Raw genomic sequence first — 10,940 nt, forward strand, 5'->3', positions numbered from 1 at the left:
AAAAAAAAACTAAAACACAGATGATTCTGACAGCAGATGTGAGTTTCTCCCCCTAGCAAGCAGAATTTGGGCACTAGTCACCTGTCCTTTATATGAGTTCAGTTATACACTCTCTACTTGAGATAGTATTAGAACCCACAGGTTGAAGACTGAGCCCCAAGACTGCCTTACACACAGACAGATGCATGTACACACACATGCACACACACTCACACCCTTTAGATGCTAGTCACCTTTCCATGTCGTTTTCACTTGTCTTTCTGATTGACCAACTATAAATTGGGATTCAAATGATCCTTTCCTCAGGTTCAGTTCTGCTTGAGTCACTTGTAGACCTCAGGGGAACACATAACCAGGTATGTTGTATTATTATTATCTTAAATATTTATTTATTTGGTGTAGGGTCTTGCCACAGAGTTCAGACTCATAAAAATCCTCCTCAACCTCCCCAGCTCTGAGATTATGGGTATGTGCCACCACACCTGGGTTCTGGAAGCATGTCGGGCATAGGGTTCCAGGGCCAGCACAGCATGTGGTACCGGGTATCAAACCCAGGTCCTTGTACTTGCCAAGCAAGGCTTAGACCACCAAGCTAGCTCAGCTGCTGCCAAGGTGCTCTGTTCTTCCGAGGAAGCTAAGGCTGCTTTGGGGTGTGGCCCTCACTTCTTCCAATGACTAGCACCACGCCCGGCAGCCCACATCATGCCCTCTGTCTCCTAACTCACCAGCATCTACTCCACCCTTATCCTGCACTCTGACAGGTGACTGTGACAGAGGATAAGATCAATGCCCTCATTAAAGCGGCTGGTGTCAATGTCGACCCTTTTTGGCCTTGCTTGTTTTCAAAGGCCCTGGCCAACGTCAACATCGGGAGCCTCATCTGCAGTAGGAGCTGGAGGCGCTGCTCCAGCAGCGGGCGCTGCATCTGCCCCCTCCACCACTGCTGCCCCAGCTGAAGAGAAGGTGGAAGCAAAGAAAGAAGAATCAGAAGAATCTGTGGATGACATGGGCTTTGGTCTTTTCAACTAAACCTCATTTTGTAACATGTTAAAAAAAACAACAGATTTTAAGAAAAAGAATGCAAATGAGATGCGTAGGGCAAGTTAGAAGGAAAGTCTACAGAGCTTCACCATGTCACCTTGTGGGATATCAGAGTCAGCTATCTAGAAATTCTGAGAAACCCACTGTGCTCCCCCCCCATTGTGTTTTTATGGAGACATCATTGCAAAGGCGTGACTGAAGCACTGACAATCAAGTCAAAATGTGATTGGATAAAAAAGATATGACCTAATGCTAGACTGGGTGGGGAAGCTCAGCAAGGCCTGTTTACTTCATCATTCTTTGCTAATCTGTGCAGCGTTCCTCTCCCCAGGATATGGGCAAGACCCATCTGGAACGAGGAGTCTTCTGACCCACCGTCAAATCAGGGTAAAATGGGGTATAACTATTAATGTGCATTTTGTATCTGTGTATTCAAAGTGGTTGGGATAGATATATAGTTGCATTCTCTTAATGAATAGAATGATTTGTTCTAATGGTGTTTGTAAATAGGATCACAAGTCCGCATCTTGTACAGCAATTAACCACTAAGAAGAATATATGCAGTGTATTATTTGTTGAAACTGTACTTTCGATTTGATTTGAAACTGTCTCATTGCTATATGTTTATCAATAAAACTTTGAAAAGAAAAAAATAAAATAAAATAAAGCCCAAATTAAAAAAAAAAAAAAACCAGGGTAGGTCCCACAATGTATTTATGGCCAACACCAATAGAGAAGGGTAGAGAAATATTAAGAGTTCTGTGAGTGAGACCAGCAAGACACACCAGGGATCAAACCCCGGTCTCTGTGCCTGCCTATGCAGGTGCTTTAATTTGCTGAGCTATCTGGCCAGCCCAAGTATAGCATTTATTTATTTATTTTTCCCTATTTTCAAAATATATTTTCCTTAAACGTCTTTTCATCATATTCTGTAGGGACCTAAATTTCAACTTATCAATACCTGATGAAAAACACCTGCTCCATGCCATGCGCAAGATGTCCGACACTCAGACAGACAGTGAGGCCAAGCCCAACAGCCCAGGCTGTATGACAACAACAAGCTTCTCCTCTAGAGGATCAACAGCCCAAGTTTGCAGACCAAAACCAGAGAAAAAGGAGGGCCACTAGGAAAGCCAACACCCTGGCTCCAGCCTTCCAAGGTCAATCAAGACTCAGGACATACAAGAACTGCACTGCAATGCCATGCAACTCAGCAGTGTCCCAAATTCTCTGATCAAGGAGATCATGGGGCCAAAGAGATCGATGATGTAGAGTGTGCTCAAGGAGAGCCAGAAGGAGAGAAAACATTCCCCCAGGCCCCCACAGAGACTACACTGGCCAAGCAATAGCCGCGACTCATCCACACGGCCGACACTGACAAAGGATACACAATCCGAGGCACAGGATCCCAGGACAAATCCTGAGGGGATTTGACCGACCCCACCAGATCCCAAAGCTACAACTCTTGTTGCATAGATCCTGCTCCATCTAGGTCTCAACCATCCAGCAGAAAAGTACAAAAATGAAGTATAAGAAGTAAAGTCACGGTGCCACGTTGAGCTGCAGGGGACTCAGGTCAACAACCTCCAACACCGCCAGTCAAGCAGAAGACCCAACAACATCACAGACCACTGGACTCCCCTGCAGTATTTTGCTGAGTTTACACAACCATAATACTCAAATGATGGAACTAAACAAAAAAGGGGATACAGGTGAATGTCCACCCTGTATCTGTGCATTCAAAATGGTCAGGATAGACATATAGTTACACTCTCTCAATAAACAGAGGGACCTGTTCTAATAGTGCCCATAAATAGGATATTATGTCCACATCTTGAACAGCAAACAACAACCAGGAAGAGCGCATGCAATGTACTAACCACCAAAACCATCCCAACAATTTGATCCGAAACTGTCTCATTGCCATTCATTTCTCAACAAAATTATGGGAAAAAAAGAAATAAGATAAAAAAATAAAGTAGGACTCTTCTTTTGTTTTGCTCTTCTTTTAGGTCTCAGGACAAGGGCTTTAGCACCTCCAGGGCATTTGATAAAATTTGGATGAATAGCCAGCTGGATAAGGGTGTGTGTCTTGCTAGTTTGTGTTCTTCAGAGGATTCTGCTCTTCACAGCTGTGGCTTAACTAATGTCCTGACTTGAATATCCAGTTCAAGAGTCAATACTTAGTGGCAACAATCTTGGGTTGTTTTGTAGTTCCATCAGCTTCTTCACAGGTGAAGGAGGTGAGATTTAGCAAAAGGACTTGATCACAGCAGGTGGGTGAGCCCAGGAGGTGAAAGTCTCTGCTACTCTCAGGTCCTTGAGCACCATATTTCCAGACCCTTCCTCTCTTCTGGATTTGGATCCTGTTCTCTTCCTCAGCTCCTCCTCTGCTGTGCACATCCCTCACCTTCTTCCGCCAGGGCAGTACCACAGAGCTGGCTCCCTGACCCAAAGAAATCCCAGAACCGCAGGCTGAATCGAAACCAGGCGGCACTGCCTCAGCATCACCTAGGAGGGCCCAAGTATAGCATTTAGAGAGAACTAGAATGTCTGCTTAAGATCTCCTTTCACTTCTGGCCTCTCAGCTTTCAGGGTAGCATCAGCTTTCTTCTGCTCCTGCCTTCCACCCGGAGACTTCTGTCTCCCATGGTTTGTGTTCATGTCCCAAGCAAGAGGAGTGGCTAGGCTCTGCTGGGCTCCTGTATATATGTGAAATGGTTTATTATATACTTTAACAATCAGTCATTGAAAGGATGATAGGCATCATTTGTAATAAAAGTGAGACTATTTCTAAACTTCTGGCAACTTACAATTTTCATTGAAAATTGCAGGAAGGGGCAGGGTTTACTAACACTTGCTAGGCTGTAAGGTTTAAGAATTTATTCAGTTCAGCAGATGCTGAAAAGAATTCTTTCCATTCAGCTGTGGTAGTGCCAGGGCAGATACCATAGGGTTTTGTGCTCATAGGGGATCCAAAATCCCTCCAAACAGAAGAATTTGCTCAATAGACCCATAAGTCTCTTCTTCAAAGAATCTCTGGAGCTCCTTTGGGGTAGCTCTGTTCTTTCTGGCACCAGTGCTAGATCCATCCGTTCAGGCCAGGCCCTCAAGGCCTCCATGGCATAGCAAATATATGAGGCTGTCCCAGCTCTAAGGGGCCCAGTTTTCACCAGGCCACCTTAGTGGCCCAAGTGCCCTCCCTTGTGCCTTTGCCTCCTTCTGATGGGCCCCTGTTCCAGAAGGCTGTGGGAGCCACCTTTGCTTTGTAGGGTCCTCTTTTCTGGCTGTTCCTCCAGCAAGCCTTCAGATCTTTCACATCAAAGAGTTCCATTGCAGAATGCAACAAGAATTTGGGTAATGAGTAAAGGTTTAACAATTGAAGCTCTGGTTTGCCAAGAAACATGAGAGCACTGATTCTTGGTCTATAAACAGCTCCTGATTTTCTTTTTCTCTCAATGTATATGTTGTTCTTTTCTTTCTAGTTCCTTATCCTTTACCGCACACCTCCCATTTCTGCTACTATTAACTTCATTGAAATTATTATCAATCGGTAGAAAGTGTTTCATCAGAAAACATAAATTGTCTGAATTTTAAAAGGCATCCCTCCAAGTTATATGATGCCAATTCTGTTAAGAATAAATGACTGGGGCTGGTGAGATGGCTCAGTGGTCTAAGGCACCTACTTGGAACAAGCTTAGCAAAGCACAGGGACTGTGGTTCAATCCCCCAGCACCACATGCCAGCCAGCCCTGCCCTCTGGTGGGCTGAGCTGGCCACACACACACACACACACACACACACACACTAAATAAAATAAACTTAAAAAAAAAAGAATAAATGACTGATAGTACTCAAAAATAATTCTTGTTTATAAATATGGAAATTCTATTTCTGTGGGATAGAACTTTCTTCCTATCTATGCCAGTCACCTTTGGATTATTGTATTTATCACTTTCCTGTCCCTGGGACAAAATATCCAGCACCTGCAACTTAGAGAGAGTTTTACTTTGACTCAGTTTTCAGAGATGCAGTTCTTGATGGGTTGGTTCTAAGGCTAAAATAGAATGACAGAGGAAAGCTTCCTGCCTCCTGGCAACGAGGAAGCAGATAAAAAGGACGGAGGAGCCAGGGGCAAACATGTAACTTTCTAGATCACATCCCATGGAGCTGTCTCTACTGAATAGATCCAACCTCTGGACGAAAAACTTTGAGGGACATTTTAGACCTAAACCACAGCAGTCATTGTGACAAAATACCTGACACCATCCACTTTTTTTTTTTTTTTTTTTTTTAATGTATTTAGTACAGAGTATACTGGATCTTACTAGGTAGATTGGACTCATAGTGATTCTCCTGTTTTCAGCCTCCCAAGCCAAGCACTGGGAGTCTCAGTTGCCATCTTAGTGCACCCCAGAGATACTGGTCCCTGACTCTGCCGAAGCAGGCGCTTTAATCCACTGAGCTGTCTGGCCAGCCCTTAGAGACCATCAGCTTTTAATAAGAGAGATTTACTTTAGCTTAGTTTCAGTGGGTTTGGCCTGTGGTTGCTTGGCCTTGTTGTTTTAGGGCATGTGGTGAGTCCATGCTTCATGGTGGGAGCATGTGATAGAAGAAGCAGATTACCTCATGGCAGTTGGGAAGCAAAGTTAGAAAAAGGGGAAGCACCAGTGCCTGTATCTTCTGTCAGGGCATGCTCCAGTGACCTAACTTCCTTCCACAAGACCCCACCTCCTATAGATCTGCTACCTCCTAATAGCTCATGGGGGGCCCAAACTAGAGCAACAACCCATTCCCTTTTTTTCTTATATTTTCACATCTAATGTTCTGCATATGTAAATGTTGTCTGGCCTCTGGACTTTCTTTTAAACCTATTATAACATATACCTCAATTCCCACTTTTATTACCGAATGGAAAAAATATATTTTATAGGTGTTTATTTTTATGTCATCATGAGATTGGTGACTTCACTTTTTTTTTTTTTTTTTTTTGGCTGAACCGGGGATTGAACTCAGACTCGTATGTTTGCCAGGGAAGCGCTTATTCCACTGAGCCATCTCCCAGGCCCTGATGACCTCACTTTTTATTGAAAGCTAACCTTTAATACTAACTGGGTAGGGCTGGGCAACCAGCTTAGCATCAAGGTCCTGAGTTCAATTCCCGTTACCAAAACAACAACAACCTAACGGGTAGGCTTCTACACCTACAAAAGTCCAACTCTCGTTTTGAGACTCAGAGGGGTCCTCATCAACTAGAAGAGCAGATGTGACCTGGTTCCTCTTCACAGGGTCTCTGGTCTCTAGTGGAGATGAGTACCCCTGCATCCTGGTTCTCACAGGAAACCACATGCTTAGTGAACATAGCATGAAGCTGAAGTTGTGACTTTTCTTGATGGTTAGGGTGAGACCTGCTTTGAAAGTTTGGTTTTGTTTCACTTCATGACAATTCAAAGACAGCTTAGGAGCCTGGCCATGTTTGCATTTGCCAGAAAGTTAAATGGTTGGTTTTTGAATTTATAAGAAATGCTATAGCCTTTTTCAAGAAAAAGTTGCGACCAAGACCATGAAGGCAGGCACAATGGGGAGTCAGTGTCCAGTGGATTTCAGTTTGGGAAGATGAGAAATTCTGGAGATGGTGGTACAGATGGCTTACAACAGGACTTTCTGCCACAGAACTATACACTATATATTTATTTTTTATTTATTTATTTATTTTTTTTTTTTTTTCGGAACCGGGGATTGAACTCAGATCCTTGCGTTTGCCAGTCAAGCGCTTATCCTACTGAGCCATCTCCCTGGCCCTACACTATATATTTAAAATGTTGAAATGATAAGTCTTATGCTATGTACAGTTTACCAAGATAAAAAAAAAGTTTTAAAAAGAGATTTGCTAATTCAAATTCTTTTCTTGGTGGGACTTTGTGAGAAAAGGTGAAATTGGTAAGTTCACAGGCTCTCAGTGTGAATCTTTAAGTTATGATTTTAAAAAATAAACCATCATTCTCACATACTGTCTCCTCATTTCTCAGTGAGACCACAGTGACTATGAGGATCCATGAACCAGAATGGAGGAGAGAGAAAGAATGCTGTATAAAATGGTGTCGTGTTTGGTATAACTTTCACACACCTTCCGTCATACTTTAAATCATCTCTAGGTTATTTAAACACCTAGTGCAGTGACACACTCCTTGGGAACTGCCAGCACCCTGCACCCTGAGTGGCCAGAAGCCAGAGGATGAGCCTGGCTCACACTCACACAGGAGTTCACAAATTGCTATAGCAGCTGTAGTGACTCCAGAGGAAGAGAATAAAAAAGGAAAGCTGATCCTTTCTATAGCTGATGATATGATTGCCTTTTGATGCTAATGTTTCTGGAAGAACCTTGAATGCCCAGGGACCTTCCAACCCTCAGCTCATAAACTTCAGTCCCCTTATCACTTTAGAACTAGGATTGCCAGGTAACTGCCAGCCCTCTGTAGTAGCCCTGCCATGCAGGGTCTGAGGACCGAGGACCTGGATGCACTGGAGCAAGTGTACCCAGGAGTATGTGTATCCATCTGATACCACTCCTGAGTAGGGCTCCATTCTGGTGTCAGATGTTGACAATGTGAGGACTGACATTTTAATTAAAATCATTGCTAACCAGGGCAAGGTACTGGCTTTATGGTACTGCTCATTGAAGCCAAGCATTGTGATGTACCGTGGAAGGCTCACAGCACAACTTTACTCATGTGATGTGTCCACTAAATCTCATCTGAACTTCCATAGCCAGAAAATATTCCTGGCATGTCTCCCATTCCTTCTGTTATTCGCTGCAACAGACTCTCTCATTGCTTGGATTGGGATGTATAATTGTAAATTGTGGAGAAACACGAAGTGTACCTAAGGTTCCACAAGTCTCAATACTGTTTAAAATATAAACCTGTGAACATGCAAAATAAATAAATAAATACCTAGTGCAATGTCAGTGCCATTCAATAGTTATTACATTGTTTGCTTAGAGAATGATAACAAGGAAAAACCCAGTATATATTCAGAATAGGTATAATTTTAAAAAAATATTTCTAATCTACTGTTCGTTGGATCAGTGTATGTGGATACAGTGGAAAAGGAAGGCTAACTCCACTATTGTATACTTGCTATATTTATTTAATGCATAGTGAGACAGGCTTTCCCTATGCACTTCAGGCTAGGCCTTGAGCGCATTTTGTAGCCTAGACTGGTTTCAAACTTGCAATGATCCTCTTGCCTCAGCCTCCCGAGCACTGTGATTACCACCGTGCGCCGCTACATCTGGCTAGCATTTATTATAAAAGCATTGTTTTGGTAGCAAATGACAGCAACACTCCTTGGACTGGTTTAGACATAAAGAAGAAGGTATTAGAAGTATCAGGCAGGTGTTGAGGATACATTAATTTCCTGTTTCTTCTGTATCACCTATCTCATAGCTCAGAACACAAATGAGACTAGGAATATAACTCCAGTGATAGTGATCGCCTTGCATGCTCAAGGCCTTGTGTTCAATCTTTAGCACCATCACACAAAGAAACACAGATATATTCTTTTACAAATCTCCAACACTACAGCCAGCTGTGGTGTTGCACGCCTGTAAGCCCAGCACTGGGGAAGCTGAGGCAGGAGGATCATTGCCAGTTGGAGACCAGCCTGGGCTACAAATTGAGCTCAAAGCCAGCCTGACCTGTTTCAAAAAAAGAAAAACAAACAAACAAACCACCGTATCCCCAACACTGAAAGAAAAAAAAAAAAAACCCAAAACCATAAATGTATTCTCTTAGTCCTAGAGGTGCCAGAGTTCAGCAGGATATAATATGTTGGCAGGCTGGTTCTTCTAGAAACTCTGGGAAGAATTTATTTCCTTGCCTTTTCAAATCCTTGAGGCTCCTACATTTCTACATATATGTGGGAAATAGGAAGTAGGAACATTGTAATTCTGGCTGAAAAAATATGGGTGGCAAGGGGGATAGAAAGAATTGCTATATACTCTAAAGAAGGCACGAAGGCCTGTGAAGACAGAAGAACAGTACACACTCTAGCTGTGGTAGACAGGTACACCAGATACAGTATTTGCACAGAGCTGAGATGTTCTTTGTTCCTGGACGCATAGTATCTATAGTATGCAGAAAGATAGACAAAAGGTTATTCTTGTCACTAGGGTTATATACTTTACTTCAAAATCTGGTGACTTAAAATAACTGTTTAGCTTTCTCAAAATTGTTTGAGCCAGGCACTTGGGAAAGATGGCAGTTCTCACTGTCTCTCTACAAGTTGTTCAACTGTCACCTGAAGGCCAGGCAGTGTTGGATGCCTCAGATGGTTCTCTTGCCCTCTGGCTTCTGATACTTGCTGTTGCCTGGAGGCTCTGCTAGGGCTGTCAGTAAAGTACCAGAGGCGGCCTCTCCAGCAAGATGCGATCTCAGAGTACCTGGGCTTCCTGTGTGCTAGCTGGCTTCCCCCTGGACAAGCATCTCAAGATAGTGAGTCAGAAGCTGCATAGCCTTTTCTGATCTAGCCTTCTAAGGTAAGCAGCCTTGCTTTCACTACATTCTGTGAGCCAATAAGGTCAAAGAATTTGTAGATATTTTACTTTTTTTTTTCGGCTTTTTGAGACAGGATCTCACTATGTATTCCAGGCTGGCTTGAAACTCCTGGCAATCCTCTTGCTTCAGCCCACTGAGTGCTGAGATTATAGACGTGCCCTACCACACGCAGTTTGGGTATGTTTTAAAAAGACTACTTGAGGGGCTGGTGAGATGGCTCAGTGGTCTAAAGCACCTACGTAGAACAAGCTTAACAAAGCACAGGGACTGCAGTTCAATCCCCCAGCACCACATGCCAGCCCACCCCGCTCCCTGATGGGCTGAGCTGGCCACACACACACACACACATAAATAAATAAATAAATAAATAAAATTTTTAAAAAAGACTACTCGAAAAAAAATTAATTAATAGACAATATGAAAATAAAAACATTGCTAAGTAAGTATAAAGGAAGATGCTGGGGAAGTGATGGCTGGGCTGGTTAAACTGACAGGCCACATAAGTCTGGCAAGCTTAAGGTCCTGAGTTTGATCTCTCATACAAAAAAAAAAACAAAACTTGACAGGCCACAGACAATTTCTAGATTCTGTTGACAAGTTAAAAAAAAAAAAAAAAAGTGGAATATGACCAAATCTGTTTCTAACCAGAGATGAATAGGGATGGGGCTAGTGAATTTGCACTTGGGAATGAAGAAATTTCAGGAGCAAAAAATGAAAATCACTGCTGTCTCTGCAGCCCCCTCGCAGGGTGAATCCATAGCCTCACCCTCACCAGCTCTTAGAAGCGACCTCCACTCAGGCTCACAGCTCCTTGTTTCCATCTCTCCCATCCCTTGCTTCCATCACCCTGTCTCCTACTACTCACTCTTGTTTCCTACATCCTTCTTAGCAGGGTCTATCTGATTATATATGACCCCCCTGGATAACCCAGGACAATCTCTCCATCAAAAAAGAATCACACAGCAAGTTCCCTTTTGCCATCTAAGGTAACACATACGTGGGCTCCAGGGCTATTCAGAGGTGGCTGCCTCCTTCCCACCCCAAGAATTACATACCTACTCACACCCAAGCAGGAAAGACACCACCTCAGTGACATGGAGTGTGGAGGAGAGGAGAGATTCGACCCCTGCTTCACTATTGCTGTAGGAGGGCTAGTGCCAGCTTACAGAAGACTTCTGTGTCCACCTGAGGGCTCTGGCCTACAATACCTCTTTGAAAGCTTTTTTTTTTTTTTTTTTTTTTGCAGAACCAGGGATTGAACTCAGACCCTTGCGCTTGCCAGGGAAGTGCTTATTCCACTGAGCCATCTCCCTGACCCCTGAGAGTTTTTTTTTTTTTTTT

At 43.3% G+C, this 10,940-nt stretch overlaps 1 pseudogene; it reads left to right on the forward strand.

Annotated features, from left to right (window-relative positions):
* Window positions 1-702: 702 nt before the first annotated feature.
* Window positions 703-1,029, forward strand: LOC111818621 (annotated as a pseudogene).
* Window positions 1,030-10,940: the final 9,911 nt, after the last annotated feature.

This window comes from Octodon degus, unplaced genomic scaffold, assembly GCF_000260255.1.
Source record: "Octodon degus isolate 3935 unplaced genomic scaffold, OctDeg1.0 scaffold00098, whole genome shotgun sequence".
Taxonomy (NCBI): Eukaryota; Metazoa; Chordata; class Mammalia; order Rodentia; family Octodontidae; genus Octodon; species Octodon degus.